Source organism: Saccopteryx leptura, chromosome 1, assembly GCF_036850995.1.
Source record: "Saccopteryx leptura isolate mSacLep1 chromosome 1, mSacLep1_pri_phased_curated, whole genome shotgun sequence".
Lineage (NCBI taxonomy): Eukaryota > Metazoa > Chordata > Mammalia > Chiroptera > Emballonuridae > Saccopteryx > Saccopteryx leptura.
The window spans coordinates 309,088,007-309,097,910 of record NC_089503.1 but is presented as its reverse complement, the minus strand read 5'-3'; positions in this window follow the sequence as shown (position 1 = coordinate 309,097,910).

The window sequence follows — 9,904 nt, the reverse complement described above, 5'->3', positions numbered from 1 at the left end:
TGTACGGGGCCCAATATTTTCTTCTGTGTAGGGGACCTCAATCGACCTTCATCCGACTCTGGGAGTAGGACTGACCCGGGTTGTAGGTGGGGTCTAAGGGGGCCTGCCTTTGGACACTAAGGGCAGGGTGGAGCTGGACAGCCAGAGCGTCTCCCCTGAAAACCAGTCTAGAGCTTTCAAGGACAGGCAGGTCAGGACAACAGTGACAGCTGCTGTTGCCCGTGGCCCGGGTGGCTGTCAGTCCCTCAGGCCCAACATCCAGACGACAGCCCGCACACTGCAGTCCAGACTTAGGGCAGTGTGAGCGTGGCAGCCCAGCATGTTTGAGGGCAGGGCCCCTGGGACACAGAACATTGGATCCAGAGCCCTCGATTGGGAAAGAAGTTACTCGGAGCCTGGACTGGACAAGGTCAGGACGGGTCGGGGCACCCTGTGGGGTGGGAGGGAAACAGTGCTGTGGTCAGAGGGTGTATAACGGCCAGTGACAGCGCAGGCAGTGCCAAGCCCTCCTCCTGCCTCCCACAGGGTTCTCCATTCCCAGGTTCCCTCGCCCTCCTTCTCCTCCACGACCCCTGGGATCCAAGCCCCACCACAGCCTAGGTCGGGATGTGGGGCATTTTTTCAGATGAGGTGTTACCTCTGGTCACTGTTTATAACTCAGGTTTGACATGTTCATAGACTGGGACCTTCACCACTTTATGGAGGTGGCCTGGCTTCAGCCAGGCTCTGACAGATGCTCACTCACAGGAGCTGCACCAGACCCTGGACCAGCGTGTGGCCTCCTAGCCAGCCCTTAACTTCCCCATGCCCTCCCCAATCCAGGGCTTTCTCCAAAACACACCCCATTACTTTGTTCTCTTGCTTAAAACTGTCTAATAACTGTCCCATTATAGAATAAATAATCATATTTATTATTTATAATATATTTATAATGAATTATTATATAAGTCATTTTATAGCATAAAAATCCCGGCACGGCCTTCCCTGCTCACAGGGCACCCAGCCCCTGTCTCCCACCCAGCCTCCATCATGGCCTTCTCCCTCTGCACTCCTCCCTTCCAATCTGTTCCCTCAGCCCGGACCTTTCTGCTCTCCCTGCCTCCCCACCCCCTGTCCCTGGCTCGGTCCTATTCATCCTCAGCAAAGTCACCCAGAATGGATGTCCCCCATTGGGTTAGAGCCCCTCCACTCCCCCCACACCACAGCAAGTACTTGTCACAGATGAAATGGGAGGGGAAGGTGTGACAATCTAATTTGCAGCCCTGTCTCCCTGAGATCATAAGATGCTCCAGGGCACATCTGTGGGGTTCCCTGCTGGATCCCAGAGCCTGGCACCCAAAAGGGGGACATGACTGAAATGTGGCCACAGAGGCCTGATGTGGCCAGGGACTTGCTCAAGGCCACAAAAGAAGTGCAAAGAAGAACAAGAACTGAGCCCCAACCTCCTCCTTCCTATCCCTACACAGCAATCTCCCAACTCAGCAAGGAAGGAGGGCATGGGGAGCCCTCCGTGCCCAGCACCCCCTCCAGGGGCCAAGTGCCATTGGACTCCAGCACCCACCAGCCTCCCAGTTTCCATCGGCCAGCACCTTGTCCCCACCCTCCACACACCCCATTTTGGCTTGCTCCTCGGCTGAACAGTCTCCTCCTCTCCATTGTTATGCGCAGAGGAGCCTCATTCATTATCTCAGTCCCACTTCTGTCGGGAGAGGCTAGGAGCAGGGAAGGGGAGCGGGGCAGGAGGAGGAGCGGGCAAATCTGTTCCTGAGTGGCTTTTGATAAGAGCGGGATCAGCCTGCATGTGGGCAGAGGGTGGAATGATGGATTGAATATCCCGAAGCAAGGAGAGGATGCAGATAAGTGGGGAAGGGGGGGTGAGAGCAGTCGGGAGGAAGGAGCAGTGTGGGGAGGAATGGATGAGAAAAGCAGGGACTGGAGACTCCCCTCTTTCAACCACGGGCTTGCTGGACAGAGCTGCCTTCCCAATCTGCCTCTGTCTCCAGAGCATCTTAGTGCCAGATTGCCAGATGGTTAGTTATACCACCTCTTGGTTCATACCATACCTTCCAAGGAAGAGAACAGTCTCTATTTCACAAGTGAAAAAAAACTAAGGTTAGGTATCCTGGCAGCTACCCCAGGACTCATTTTCTTGACCCCACACTTTGCCTGAAGGGGAACAGAGACAGGATTCAAACTTCAAGGAGGCTGGATCCTAAGCCAGACCCCATGCTCTTCTGCTTCCCCTCCATCCCCTGCAGGGTGCCTTGGAAGCATCCCTGGGCCTTCTTGTGGCTCCCACTCTTTCATTCACCCATCACAGCTTTGTGCTGCCTCTCTTTCTCAGAGGGCTCCAAACTCCTTAACAGCCCACAAAGCCCTTCATGTCCAATCCCTTCCTATCTCGCTATTCCTTTCTCTTACCATCTGCTTGTATCTTCCTCTCTCCCTCCATCGTTGAGACCCCCGACCCTACATCATTCCCTGCATTCTCTGCTCTAACTAGATAGCATGCTCCAGTCCTCAACATCGCCATGTCCTCTCTCTCCTTCAGGCCTTCACTCAGGCTGTTCCCCTCCCCTGGACCACCGTTCCTTCCCTGTCTGGCCAATCCAATGCAAGCCTCAAGCCTCAGCTAAATTAGGCTGCCTCTCCAAAGCTTTCTCTATTCCCACTGATAACCAAGTTTAGTTGCTCATTTGTACTTATAATTCTTTATTGAGCATCTACTATGTGTCAGGCCTAATGAGGGTCCCACAATAAATGAACGAGATGAGACCTACTTTCATGGAGTTTTCATTCCAGGGGACTCCTGCTTTGTGCTTTATGTCTCCTTCAACACCCTCTCCACTTACTTATTGTTTAGTGCTTTTATTTTTTAACAATTCATCTTCCTGAAGGGATAGAAATAATTTTAAATCATGTATCTGGTGAGGGTTTAGCATCATAAATATATGAAGAACTCTTACCAGTCAACAACAGAGACAACTAACTTGTATTAGTGAGGATTTTTCAGAAAAAAACAGAATCAATAGGAGATATAGATAGATATACAGATATAGATATCAATATTGATATATAAAGAGATTTGTTACAAGGAATTACCTGACATGATTATGGAAGTTGACAAGTCCCAAGGCCTGCAAGCTGCAGACCCAGGGAGCTACTGGTGCAGTTCCAGTTCAGGTCTGGAGGCGCGTAGACAACCAACGGCCCAGTCTGAAAGCGATCAGGCTGAAGAATTCTCTCTCACTCAACTCTTTATCCTATTCAGGCCTTCAACTAATTAGATGCAGCCCACCCACATTAGGAAGAGCAATCTGCTTTATTCAGTTTAAACATTACGTTCACCCAAAAAGACCCTCCCAGAAACACCAAGAATGATGTTGGGCACCTCATGGTTCAGTCAAGTTGGCACATAAAATTAACTATCATACAACCCAATTTGAAGATATGCAAAGGAGTTGAACAGACATTTCTCTAAAGAAGACATACAAATGCCCAACAAGTACATGAAAAGATGCTCATTAAGGAGATAAAAAACAAAATTGCATTGAGATAGCACTTCACACCCACTAGGATAGATATAGTCCAAAAAATGGAAAGAATTAATGGCAGGGATGTGGAGAAATTGGTCTTGCTGGTGAGAAGACAATGGTGCAGTCACTGTGGAAAGAAGTTTGGCGGTACCTCAAAAAGTCTAACATAGGCCCTGGCTGGTTGGCTCAGTGATAGAGTATCGGCCTGGCGTGTGGAAGTCCCAGGTTCAATTCCTGGCCAGGGCACACAGGAGAAGCGCCCATCTGCTTCTCCACCCTTCCCCCTCTCCTTTCTCTCTGTCTCTCTCTTCCCCTCCTGCAGCCAAGGCTCCACTGGAGCAAAGTTGGCCTGGCTGCTGAGGATGGCTCCATGGCCTCCATCTCAGGCACTGGAATGGCTCTGGTTGCAAGGGAGCAATGCCCCAGATGGGCAGAGCATCACCCCCTAGGGGGCATGCCAGGTGGATCCTGGTTGGGCATGTGGGAGTCTGTCTGTCTGCCTCTGTGCTTCTTACTTCAGAAAAATATACACACAAAAAAAAAGAAAAAAAAAAGAAAGGCCAACATAGACCTGTACACAAATATTTATAGTAGCGTTATTCATAATAGCCAAAAGGTGAAAATGAGCCACATGTCCATCAGTGGATGAATGAATAATCAAAATGTTGTATATTCATATAGTGGAATATTATTTAGCCTTAAGAAGGAATGAAATTCTGACACATGCTACACAGATGAACCTGGAAAATATTATGCTAAGGGAAAGAAGCCAGATATAAAAGGTCACATATGGTAAGATTCCTTTTATGTGAAATGTCCAGAATAGGTAAATCCATAGAGATGAAAAGCAGATCAAAGGTTGTCAGGGGATGGATGGATGGATGGATGGATGAATAGATGGAAAGGGGGAAACAGGAGTGGTTATATAATGGGTACAGAGTGTTCTTCTGGACTGATGAAAACTTTTTGAAACTAGAGAAAGGTAGTGTTTATACAGGACTACAAATGCTCTACATGTACTGAATTGCTCATTAAAATGGTTAGTTGTATATTATGTAAATTTCCCTTCATCATCATCATCGTCATCGTCATCATCACCTATGTTTCCCAGGTGGTTGTTGGGTTTTGTGTCAGCTGGAATCACGTTTATCTCACCACTATGAATCCAGCACTTAATACAGTCCCTGGCACAAAAGAGGTGCTTAATACATCTTTGCAGAATAAATAAACACATAAAACAATGAAAAACACTCACAAGTGAAAAAGAAAGCCAAGCATCCATATATGGAGAATGTTAAACCTTTCCAAAACTAAGGGCAGGGCATGCAGCTGGAAGAGGACCTGGGTTTATTTTGAGTGATTCAGCAGGCACAAAATCAAACCAACTCAGGGGATTAACAAGGCAACAGCTCTTGACTAAACCCCAGGAAGCCCTGTCTACCCTCAGAGATGCTGCCCAGTAAAATAGGCTGTCCTGTAAGGCAGTGAGCATCCTGTCAAGAGAAGCATTCAAATGGAGGGAACTTGTTGAAAGAACTCATGCATCAGCAGGAGACTTCCCCTAGACAGCCAGTCCCTTCCAACTCTGCAATGCTGTAATCTGAGCCTATTTACAGGCCATTAGAAATCCATTTAGCCTCCTGCTGGCTTCTTGCTACCTTGTTGAATCAATCATCCACTGGATATTTATTGAGCACAGATGTCACACGAAAGGATCCAAAGAGGGTGCCATGTCCTAAAGAGGCAGAGAAGTTTCAGGTCATTCTTTTTATTTCCTCCCTCCCATCTGACCCAGTGTTCAGAACACCACTTGGGAAGGTTCTGATGTGCTGATGTCACCAAGCTCATTTAATGTCCCCACTGCTGTCCCCTGGTGTGTTCACCCCCTGCTGGCCCCAGCACTGACACCTACTGTCAGCATCGCCACCAGCTGTCGCTCCACTGGGATCAACTGAATTCCCACATCCTGGCCCCATTGTCCCTCAGGGCGAGGCACTGGTGACCAGAAAAGAGGTGCCTGCAAATCAGGGAGGGACAAGGTTGAGAAAAGTTATGGGGCATCGTACTATTGTGTCCTTTAAACTGGACATTGTGGATATTCTAAAATAACATGGGGAGAGATCTATGATGTGACTTTTAATTTGTGATAGATGATACATTATATTATCTATTACATCATATTTTATTATAATATTGTATTTGTCTACTCATCATGATAGTTGCCTATGTAGCACTAATTCTCCCTCTTTCTTTCTATCACAATCCCATTTGGGGGGCAGGACAGCAGTGTACCCCGTGTAAAATACTCATCTGAACAGGGATGCAGTGCTGGTCTATGAGAGGCAAACATACATCCCTGGGCGGGGCTTACAGAAAGCTTCTAGAGAAGAAGATCCCCTTCGTCTTTTGGCCTTGGCCTTCCTCCTCACCTTGTCTAGGATGTAGCTTTAGTGCAAAGATGGACGCCTCCTTACAACTATGGGAATTAAAGACGCAGCTGGTGACAGCAGCATTAGAAAGCTCGGAGGACACTGGTCCCTGATGAGCATGTGTATAAGCCAGTAGCCGCGGCCACCACCACAGACACCTGGCCTGCGCAGGTTCCCATTTAATTCAGATAGATCATAATGAAACAACAGAGCCAAGAACTGGTGGGCCATTACCTTTATCCCTAGCTTGCACTCGGCAAGTGAGTAAACACAAACACACTGGGCTCAAAAACTCACTCGTTCAGCACGCACAAAGCTATTGACACATCCAAGTTTTCCTAGAATCAAAGGCCCCACTAGTCTCAGCCACCTCCTTTTCCCCATCTGCATGCCTCCATCTTGCTGCCTTCTCCCCTGCAACCACGTGGCCTCTCTTCCCTACAACCACGTGGTCTCCTCCTCCTCTCTGCAACAACTGGTCTCCTCTCAAAATGGCCTCCTAGCTCCTCCTTTTAAAACTTTTTGTCGGGACAACCCCCTCCTCCAGCACACATTAGCATAACCAAGCCCCTTCCCAAGCATGAAGGTAATCAGCTGCCCTACGTGGGCAGCACCATTTTTAATAAAAGTGAGCAAAACCAAACAACACAAACGTTACAAACTTATTTGCCCAACAGCGTGGAAGTGGCCAGTCTTGAGAGAGCTTGTGACAGAGGAAACAAGCCCCCATTTGGTTTAAATCACTGTGGTTAGTACATGAAACAAAAAGCATTCTGATGCTATAGTAGCTAAAGAAAATTTAATAGGAGTTAGAGAAAATGTAGTGTAATGGGTTGAATCGATATGTCTACTTGGAACCTCAGAATGTGTTTCTTATTGGGCATAAAGGTCTTTGCAGATGTAATTAATGTAAGGCTCTCGAGGCAAATTCATTCTGGATTATCATGGGCCCTAAGCCCAATGGCCAGTGTCATCATGAGAGATAGAAGAGGAGAAGACCATGATGAAGAAAGCCATGTGAGGACGGAGGTTAAAGCAATGCTGCCACCAGCCAGGGAACACCAGGGGCCACCAGAAGCCGGAGAGCAGGAAGCATTCTCCCTCAGAGCTTTCAGAAGAAGCATGGCCCTGCTGACGCTTTACCTTTACTCTCTGGCCTCCAGCAGTGTGCGAGAGTAAATTCCTGTCATTTGAAGTCACCAAGTTTGCAGTCATTTGTTATGGCAACCCTAGGACACAATATATGCAGGAAAGTAGGTGTCACAGATGATGCAACAACAATGCTGTGCTTTTGAAAGACAAATAAGAGTTCTTTGGTTAAGACAAAAAAGGTCAATAATATTGTAATAACTATGTTCGGTGCCTGAAAATACAGGGGTGGGGGTTGGGAGGCAAGTACTTTGTAAAGTATATGATTGTCTAACCACTATACTGTACACCTGAAACTAATACAAAATAATCTCGAATGTAAACTGTAATTGAAAAAAATTAAAAACACAAGTAGCAAACTATAATTATAGTAACAGCTACAGCTGTTGAAAATGCCCTCTCTACTGAGTGTCTTGTGCCCATCCCCTGAACCCCTCCTCCAGTCCCAGTGATAGCTGCCATCATCCCTAACAGCTCGGGAGACTGGCGCAGAGCTTAAACGACGGTGCTGGGCAGGGAGTGGTGGAGCAGATGCTGCCCTGCCCACACCCCACACCCTGACGACCTGTGACTCGCTGTCCAAGGGGTTTCTGTCCCTGGCTGTGGACGACCAGCCCTGGCACAGGGCAAGGCCGCTGCTTAGCGGGTAAGGACAGCAGCCCTCGCCCTGTGCCCCTGTCCGGATGCTGAGTTGGATAAGGACTTGCCAGCTCCCTCAGCCCTCAGCTGGGGTGACTCCAGGTGCCCTCCACGCAGTCTTTCCGAGTCCCTGGCAGGGCTGGGCTGCCCAGAGCGGCAGTTGGCTTAGTGGTAGGCCCTCCTGCTTCCTTTCCCCTCCCTGGCTCATGTCCCCACTACCCAAGTGGTGCTTCCAGGAACCGGCTCACAATAACCACTGTACTCAGGCCCTTGCTCAGGGTCTGCTCTGGGTGAACCCCAGACCAAGACAGTGTTGGAGTTGAGGCCCATCCCTGGTTTATTCCACCTCAGAGCCTAACCTCAGACTCCCTAAACTCCTCTACCCTGTGGGGTATATGCATAACAGCCCAATGTGCGTCCCAGTCCCATATTTAGGGACGCAAAGTAGAAAGAGCCAGCTGGCTGGTTGAGCGGAGAGCAGGATGTGTAGGAGAGCAGCCCAGGGGACCAGGCTGCTGCCACTGTTGGACACAGTGTTGCTGAAACAGAGAGCCTTCTAACATTTCTGTGTTCACCGAGGTGCCGGCGGGCCGGCCTGGCCGCGCTCCAGCGGGAAACCTGCCCTCTCTCGCCACTCCAGCTCCTCCAGGTCTCGGGGCCAGTTGTCACCCCCTCCTCTGACGCTCACATCTGTTCGCTCTGGAGAAGCCAGCAGAGGGCAATCAGTCCGGCAGAGTGCTTCAGAGATGATTCAGGGATGTCTGCGAACCTCTCTGGGCAGGCCAGCGCCAGGCGAGAAATTGCTATGGCCCAGCAGTTCTTCAACATTCAAAGCCTTTTGCTGGAGTGGAGGGTCGGTTATTGGATGGTTTCTTGCATCCAATACGCCACCTTGTCAGCATCGCCAGGGGGATTGTGGTGGATGGTCCGCTCCGGGAGGCCAGCGCTTTCTCTGCTTTGGGGATCCTTCAAGAATATGAATAATGCAGGGGAAGTGATGGCCGGTTCTTCTACCACAAGAAACTGCTTCAGTGGGCACTTTATTTCCATCGAAAGAAAACTGCCTTTGGTTCTTGGGTTTCTTGTAAGGAAGGAAGTCTTCCTCTCTCTGGTAGATGGCAGGAGTACATTTAAATCATTAATTAGTTAATTAATTCAGAGCTCTAGAGTAGTAGCAGCTGCCTGTATTTGGCAGTTTTACTCTGCGGCTGCATTAAGTGCTTTAGATGCATTTAATCCTCACAGCTCTTGGAGATAGGTCATTGGTCCCATTTTACAGACAAAGAAACAGAGGCTCAGCCAAGTTTATGAGCTACCCAAGGCCACCCAGCTAGGAAGTAGTGGAGCAGATTTGAAGAGATCTGAATTCTGGTCCCTCTCTCCCTTCTTACTTATCCCTGTTGTGTAGGATGCGTCTTCACTGAACCTTGGTTTCTCCTCTGGAAAAGGGGCGTCCCGACTGTTAAAGCTGCAGAGAACAGAGCAGGGCTAGCAGAGGTGAAGGGCCGGCACCTTGAGGGACACTCCACACAATCTGGTATCTGCTCTTCAGTTTCCCATTTCCCAAAACTGGTTACTTCCCTCCCAATCAGGATTAAACGAGTGAGATTTTTCAAGTCTGTCCCAGTAAGCGAGATGTCAGAACTGTCTTGGGGAGGTTGAGGGTCACCCTACTGAGAGGATGGACCAGAGATACCTTTTTGTAGTTGTTGTTTAGAGTCAGACTCTGCTGACTTAGAAGTCAGTCCTGCTGTCCCTCTTGTCCCTCCTGTGGCACCGCAGGGCACACTGCCCTCAGTGGTGACGAGTCGAGAGGCTCTGTGCTGCCGTGTCGCATCAGCTCCCTTTCCCATCTGCGACACGCCTGTGTCTAGGAGCAGCCGCGCCCGTTTCCAGCCCCAGAGGCTCAGGAGGCCGCTTAGTCAGGCAACAGGCTTGGCAGCCTGTGTTTACCTTGCAGTTCCATTTGGAAGAGGCCCCTCGACTTCTCAGTCTGAATGGCTATCAACCACTTCTGGTCTGTTTCAAGGCTGCCGGGTTCCAACTAGTGGATGCCACATTCAGGTGCTGATGACATGCTCCATGAATGCTCGAGCAGTGACAGCCCTTACAGTTTGCAAGGCGTGTCTTAGGTAACACGTTGTGTTAATT